The sequence below is a fragment of the Bos indicus genome, chromosome 5, assembly GCF_029378745.1.
Source record: "Bos indicus isolate NIAB-ARS_2022 breed Sahiwal x Tharparkar chromosome 5, NIAB-ARS_B.indTharparkar_mat_pri_1.0, whole genome shotgun sequence".
Classification (NCBI taxonomy): domain Eukaryota; kingdom Metazoa; phylum Chordata; class Mammalia; order Artiodactyla; family Bovidae; genus Bos; species Bos indicus.
In genome coordinates this window covers 53,632,199-53,639,529 of record NC_091764.1, presented here as the reverse complement: position 1 = coordinate 53,639,529, position 7,331 = coordinate 53,632,199, and the positions used below count along the sequence as shown (strand labels likewise).

The 7,331-nt window shown below is 39.1% G+C and overlaps 1 pseudogene; it reads left to right on the top strand.

The window, feature by feature from the left end:
- Nucleotides 1-403: 403 nt before the first annotated feature.
- LOC139182990 (adenosine deaminase domain-containing protein 1 pseudogene) lies at nucleotides 404-1,278 on the top strand (annotated as a pseudogene).
- The last annotated feature ends 6,053 nt before the right edge of the window (nucleotides 1,279-7,331 follow it).

Here is a 7,331-nt window from a genome sequence, read left to right as displayed (position 1 = left end):
TTTTAGAAAAGGCAGAGGAATCAGCGATCAAATTGCCAACATCAGCTGGATCATCGAAAAAGCAAGAGAGTTCCAGAAAAGCATCTATTTCTGCTTTATTGACTATGCCAAAGCCTTTGACTGTGTGGATCACAATTAACTGTGGAAAATTCTTCAAGAGATGGGAATACCAGACCACCTGATCTGCCTCTTGAGAAATTTGTATGCAGGTCAGGAAGCAACAGTTAGAACTGGACATGGAACAACAGACTGGTTCCAAATACGAACAGGAGTTCGTCAAGGCTGTATATTGTCACCCTGTTTATTTAACTTCTATGCAGAGTACATCATGAGAAACGCTGGGCTGGAAGAAACACAAGCTGGAATCAAGATTGCTGGTTGAAATATCAATCACCTCTCGGGCCAAGCCGTCTGAAGTGAGAGGTTGAGGCCGGGAGAAAGAAGCAATGGCGTCGTCGGCGGCCGGCCGGCGAGCCCCCGGCCTGCGACCTGGCCTGCGGCTCGGTCAGAGTAGCCCGCCAGCGGAGTCCGGCCAGCCGGGCAAGAAGGACAATACTGGTGAGAAAATGTCTGGAAACAATGACTGGTTTCAGAGTTCTCGGGTCCCTAGCTTTGCCCAGATGCTGAAAAAGAACTTGCCAGTTCAGCCATCAGCCCAGACGGTAACTACACCCACAGGATATTCCTCGGAAAGTTACAGCCTGTCAAACATGGCATCCAAGGTTACTCAAGTGACGGGTAATTTTCCAGAACCATTGCTTTCCAAAGGTCTTTCATCTATTTCAAATCCTGTCCTTCCACCGAAAAAAATACCTAAAGAATTTATAATGAAATACAAACGTGGAGAGATAAATCCTGTATCAGCCTTGCACCAGTTTGCACAAATGCAGCGGGTTCAGCTTGACCTGAAGGAAACAGTGACAACAGGTAATGTTATGGGACCATATTTTGCTTTCTGTGCTGTGGTGGATGGTATTCAATACAAGACTGGACTGGGACAAAACAAAAAGGAGTCTAGATCCAATGCAGCAAAATTAGCTCTTGATGAGCTTCTACAGCTGAATGAACCTGAACCAAGAATTTCAGAAACATCAGGTCCTCCTCCTATCCCTGCAGAACCTATTGTTTCACCTGAACCAGTATATGTTTCAAAAGTACATTATGGTAGGAAAGTCCTTTATGATAATTTTTAAAAGAAGATTAACCCAATTAAAAATTATAACAGCATACAATTAAAATATGCATAGTTATGAAAATATGCATTAGTATTTTATTATTCAAACCTGTCACACTTCTACAAAGATGAGTATTTCCTTCCATACTCTGCTAAAAATTAGACAAATAATAAAATTGGAGAGGAACAATTGAAAAAAAAAAAAAAAAGAAATATCAATCACCTCAGATATGCAGATGACACCACCCTTATGGCAGAAAGTGAAGAGGAACTCAAAAGCCTCTGGATGAAAGTGAAAGTGGAGAGTGAAAAAGTTGGCTTAAAGCTCAACATTCAGAAAACGAAGATCATGGCATCCAGTCCCACCACTTCATGGGAAATAGATGGGGAAACAGCGGAAACAGTGTCAGACTTTATTTTTCTGGGCTCCAAAATCACTACAGATGGTGACTGCAGCCATGAAATTAAAAGATGCTTACTCCTTGGAAGGAAAGTTATGACCAACCTAGATAGCATATTCAAAAGCAGAGACATTACTTTGCCAACAAAGGTTCGTCTAGTCAAGGCTATGGTTTTTCCTGTGGTCATGTATGGATGTGAGAGTTGGACTGTGAAGAAGGCTGAGCGCCGAAGAATTGATGCTTTTGAACTGTGGTGTTGGAGAAGACTCTTGAGTGTCCCTTGGACTGCAAGCAGATCCAACTAGTCCATTCTGAAGGAGATCAGCCCTGGGATTTCTTTGGAAGGAATGATGCTAAAGCTGAAACTCCAGTACTTTGGCCACCTCATGCGAAGAGTTGACTCATTGGAAAAGACTCTGATGCTGGGAGGGATTGGGGGCAGAAGGAGAAGGGGACGACAGAGGATGATATGGCTGGATGGCATCACTGACTCGATAGACTTGAGTTTGAGTGAACTCCGGGAGTTGGGATGGACAGGGAGGCCTGGCGTGCTGCGATTCATGGGGTCGTGAAGAGTCGGACACGACTGATCAACTGATCTGATCTGATCTGATAATGTATTATGACATAATATGGAGTTATAACCTTTCCTTTCTTTCTAACTTCCCAGTCATTGCCCTTGGGACTATTTCAATGGCAAAAGCTTCATTATATAGCCATGATCATTGTTGTTCAGTCGTTCAGTCATGTCTGACTCTGACCCCGTGAACTGCAGCATATCAGGTTTCCCTGTCTTTCAACTTCTCCCTGAGTGTGCTCAAACTCATGTCCATTTAGTCAGTGATGCCATCCAACCATCTCATCCTCTGTTGTTCCCTTCATTATCACTATGATCATTACTTGCATGAAAACTTGTAGCAAGGATAGCAAACAAAACAAAACAAAACAAAAAAACAAGAGGAAAAATAAACACAACTCTTGTCCTGAATCTGGATCAAATCAAGATAAGAATTCCTTAGAGGGACTTTGTCAGATTTAAGAATCCCTGGAGAATCAGCTCTGCTAAAATATAGCTCTGCTAAAATAGATGCTCTTCTGGAACTCTCTTGCTTTTTCGATGATCCAGCTGATGTTGGCAATTTGATCGCTGATTTAACCCAAGTAACTGTAATTAGGGCTTCCCTGGTGGCTTAGAGGATAAAGCGTCTGCCCACAATGCAGGAGACCTGGGTTCGATCCCTGGGTAGGGAAGATCCCCTGGAAAAGGAAATGACAACCCACTCCAGTACTCTTGCTTGGAAAATCCCAGGGATGGAGGAGCCTGATAGGCTAGAGTTAATCAGGTCAACTTATTTTGTGCATTGTATCCTTTATCCTTTTTCTCCAAAATAGATAATCCAATCACTATCTGAGGAGTTTCTAGCTTGCTAGCAGAGATTTTGGAGGAGAACATTGAGCTTCTTAATTAAAATGTGAAATTGAGTTTTATAATAGCTTCAGTGTTTAGGTAGTCTCACTTATAACACAGGTAGGAGATTTCTTTGGTATATATAGACAAGTTTGTAAAAAATTTTACCTATTGTACCTTGATAATACCAAATATGCTATTCAATAATACTGGCGTGTTCTGCTCTTTGCTGCTTTTGTTTTCATTTGATTAGTTATGTTATGGGCATTTCTGACTCTATTCTTGCATCATTTTAGGAAGTAGGGCAAGGAACATTTCCTTCAGTTTTGATTTCATCCAATATTATCAGAATTTTAAAGAAAAGAATTAAAAGTTTAAAATGGACCTGGAAGCAAAGAAAACAGTATTCTGTAAACTTCAAATACCACTAAGCTGTTTCTTTCCTTTGCTATCCCATAGAGTTGTAAAAAAGAAAGGATTATGAACATATTTTGTAAATCATAAAAGTCTACATTAATTACATGTCAAGGGCAACAATTAATAGTTCATCCTCCTGCCTTTTGCTACTCCTACTGCTTCATTTGCAATTTCTAGAAGTCCAGAGTATGATATTTATTCTGTAATTTAGTAAAACATCTTAGTGTTTTATTAAATAACATTATGCTTGGGGCTGGTGCACTGGAATGACCCAGAGGGATGGTACGGAGAGGGAGGAGGGACGAGGGTTCAGGATGGGGAACACGTGTATACCTGTCGCAGATTCATGTTGATATATGGCAAAACCAATACAATATTGTAAAGTTTAAAAAAATTAAATTAAATTAAAAAAAAGAACAAATCCAGACTATTTTTGGAAAGAAATTATACATTTTATTTTAACTGAAACTTTCTACTTTTGTTATTACACCATGGTTTTCTAAGTTCATTTAGCTTGTTCAATATAAGAAAATGTTTTAATTCCCCTACAAATTTGACTGATACCTTTATATTTCTGTCCTTTGATATCTTGTATTTATATTTTTATTTATATTTTTGTATTTATATTCTTGTATATCTTGCATTTATATTTATATTGTATTCATCTTGTATTTATATTTAATATGATCTTGAATTTTTATTCTTGGAGTAAGAAATGGCAAGCCAGTCCAATATTCTTGCTTGGAGAAATCTATGGGCAGAGGAGCCTGGCAGGCTATGGTTATATATCTTCTAGGTAGGTATTCGGAGAAGGCAATGGCACCCCACTCCAGTACTCTTGCCTGGAAAATCCCATGGACGGAGGAGCCTCGTAGGCTTCAGTCCATGGGGTCGCTAAGAGTCGGACACGACTGGGCGACTTCACTTTCACTTTTCACTTTCATGCATTGGAGAAGGAAATGGCAACCCGCTCCACTGTTCTTGCCTGGAGAATCCCAGGGACGGTGGAGCCTGATGGGCTGCCGTCTATGGGGTCACACAGAGTCGGACACGACTGAAGCGACTTAGCAGCAGCAGCAGCAGCAGGTAGGTATTAATGTGCTAACATCTCCTAACTTTTTAACCACTGTAAACTTTTCTGTTAACTTCCCTTTTCTACCTTGCCACATATTTCTAAAGGAGTTTTACAATCTCTCCCCCTACTTCAGTTCACTAATTGAACGTTTGAAACAGTTTCAATGTAAAATATTTGTTATAACTTTATAAAATAATTTTACTTTTATTTATGTTTAACTTTATGTTTCAGATATTTTCTGTACCATCTTTAGCAATAATCTTGGTAACAAAGTATTTTACTCATATGAGGCAGTTAGATTTTATGCTAAAGTCTGCCTTGCCAAAGTCTTTGCATAATTCAAAACTATTGGAATACAAGATAGAACGTGACAAAAATGGTGACTATCTCTGTCTATTGGTACACAGAATAATGTCTTGTAGCACCAACATAAACACAGCTCACAATCATTCCTTATTCCTCTACTTTAGAATATGCTCATTTTAAAGATTTTTGGATTTTGGGATGCTCATTATTTCAATCTTTGTTGATGAAGTAAGATATATTAACATACATGTTTTTCAAATGATAAAATATAACATTCTCAAAATAATATCCAAATATGTAAAATGCTAAACAAGTGAAATATCTTATATTCAAGTATAAGAGTAAGGTATTCCTTTCAAATCTAAAATCATGTTTTTAAATTTTAAATAATAAGTTTAGTTTTATGCCACATAAAACTATCCCACAAATTTATTTTCTTCCTTTACATGACGATCATGATGGAATACTTAGTAATGGAGGAGCTCTTTTGCTGAAAATAACTCTAAAGTCATAAAAATATTAGGAAATAAATTGTGAAAGACAGAACAGTGGTTCTATAAAGATATCCAGACCCTAAACCCCAAATCTGTAAATGTGTAACCTTACATGACAAGGGATTTTGCAGATGTGAATAGACCAAGATGTGCACCTTAAGTAAGAATATTATCCTTTTGTATTTTCTGGTGGGGTCCAATCTAATTAATTATGGGCAATTTTCTAGGCTCGGTTAGAGAGATGAGACAGAAAGAGAAGGAAGAGAGATGTGATATGAGAAGGACTCAACATATTGTTGCTTCTTGGATGCTGAAAGAGAGGAGCTATGAGCCACGTGATGCTGGCAACCTCTAGGAATGCTGAATAAGGCAAGGTGATGGATTGTCAACCTTGAATATTCATTGGAAGGACTGATGCTGAAGCTGAAGCTCCAATACTTTGGCCACCTGATGCGAAGAGCCAACTCAATGGAAAAGACCTTGATCTTTGGAAAGACTGAGAGCAGGAGGAGAAGGGGGTAATAGAGTATGAGATGGTTAGATAGCATCACCAACTCAATGGATATGAGTTTGAGCAAACACTGGGAAATAGCGAAGGACAAGGAAACCTGATGTGCTACAGTCATGGGGCTACAAATATTTGGACATGACTTAGCTTATGAGCAACAACAACTAGTGAGGTGGATGAACCTAGAGCCTGTTATACAGAGTGAAGTAAGTCAGAAAGAGAAAAATAAATATAGTACATTAATGCTTATATATTAGAGAAGGAAATGGCAACCCACTCCAGTGTTCTTGCCTGGAGAATCCCAGGGATGGGGGAGCCTGGTGGGCTGCCGTCTATGGGGTTGCATAGAGCAGGACATGACTGAAGCGACTTAGCAGCAGCAGCAATGCTTATATATGGAATCTAGAAAAATGGTACTGATGAACTTATTTTCAGGGAAGGAATGGAAACACAGATGTAGAGAAGGGACTTGTGGACACAGTAGAGGAAGGAAAGAGCGGGATGAATAGAGAAAGTAGTGTCTACATACATACACTACCATGTGTAAAATAGATAGCTGGTAGCATTGACGTTACATACACTACCATGAGTAAAATGATAGCTGGTGAGAAGTTGCTATATAAAGCAGGGGGCCCAGCCTTGGACTCTGTGATGACCTGGCTGGGGGGATGGGGGAATGGAGAGAGGGGAGGGAGGCTCAAGAGGAAGGTGATATGTGTATAATTATGGCTGATTTGCATTGTTGTATGATAGAAACCAACACAACATTGTATTGCAATTTTCTTCCAATTAAAAAAGAAAAAAAAAAAAGCTTTATTCATCTTTAGCCCCATGGAACTCTTCTGTCAAGGCTGATCAGTACTTCCCCCTAAAAGATGAATGATGATAATAGAATAAGAAGCCTCAGGGTGAAGTGAAGTGGGAAGATAAGTCAAGGAAAAAGACCACAGCCAAGTAGGAATGAGAGGGCTTGCCTGATGGCTCAGATGGTAAAGAGTCTGGCTACAATGTGGGAGACCTAGTTTCAATCCGTGGATGGGAAGATCCCCTAGAGAAAGGAATGAAAACCCACTTCAATATCCATGCCTGAAGAATGACACAGGAGCCTGTGGGCTACAGTTACAGTCCATTACACTTTCACTTTCAAGTTAAGGATGAGGTGATTAGATAAAAAGAGCTCAGACAAGGCTAGAGGATAGAATTGATCTCTACTTAGTTGAGAACATAGTTGACAAGGTATGTCTGAACTAGTCAAAGCTCCCAAGAGTTTCTCATTTTTATATCAGCACATTCCTAGAATAATTAGTACAAATAATTTGGGTAGGATAATAAACGGGGAAGAGACAGGGTAGAAAATCAAATTTACCTTAATGTTTCCATATTTTAATATTTTTGTTTCAAAAGCCAAAGACAATTATTAGACAAATGATCTCAGCAGAAAACTGAGAGGATTGATATCAGTCTCCAATAGATTAATTAGCAAGAGATTTTTTTTCCCCTGGCTATGAAGAAAGAGAGAGAGAAAAAAAAAGAGCAGAGACAGATTGA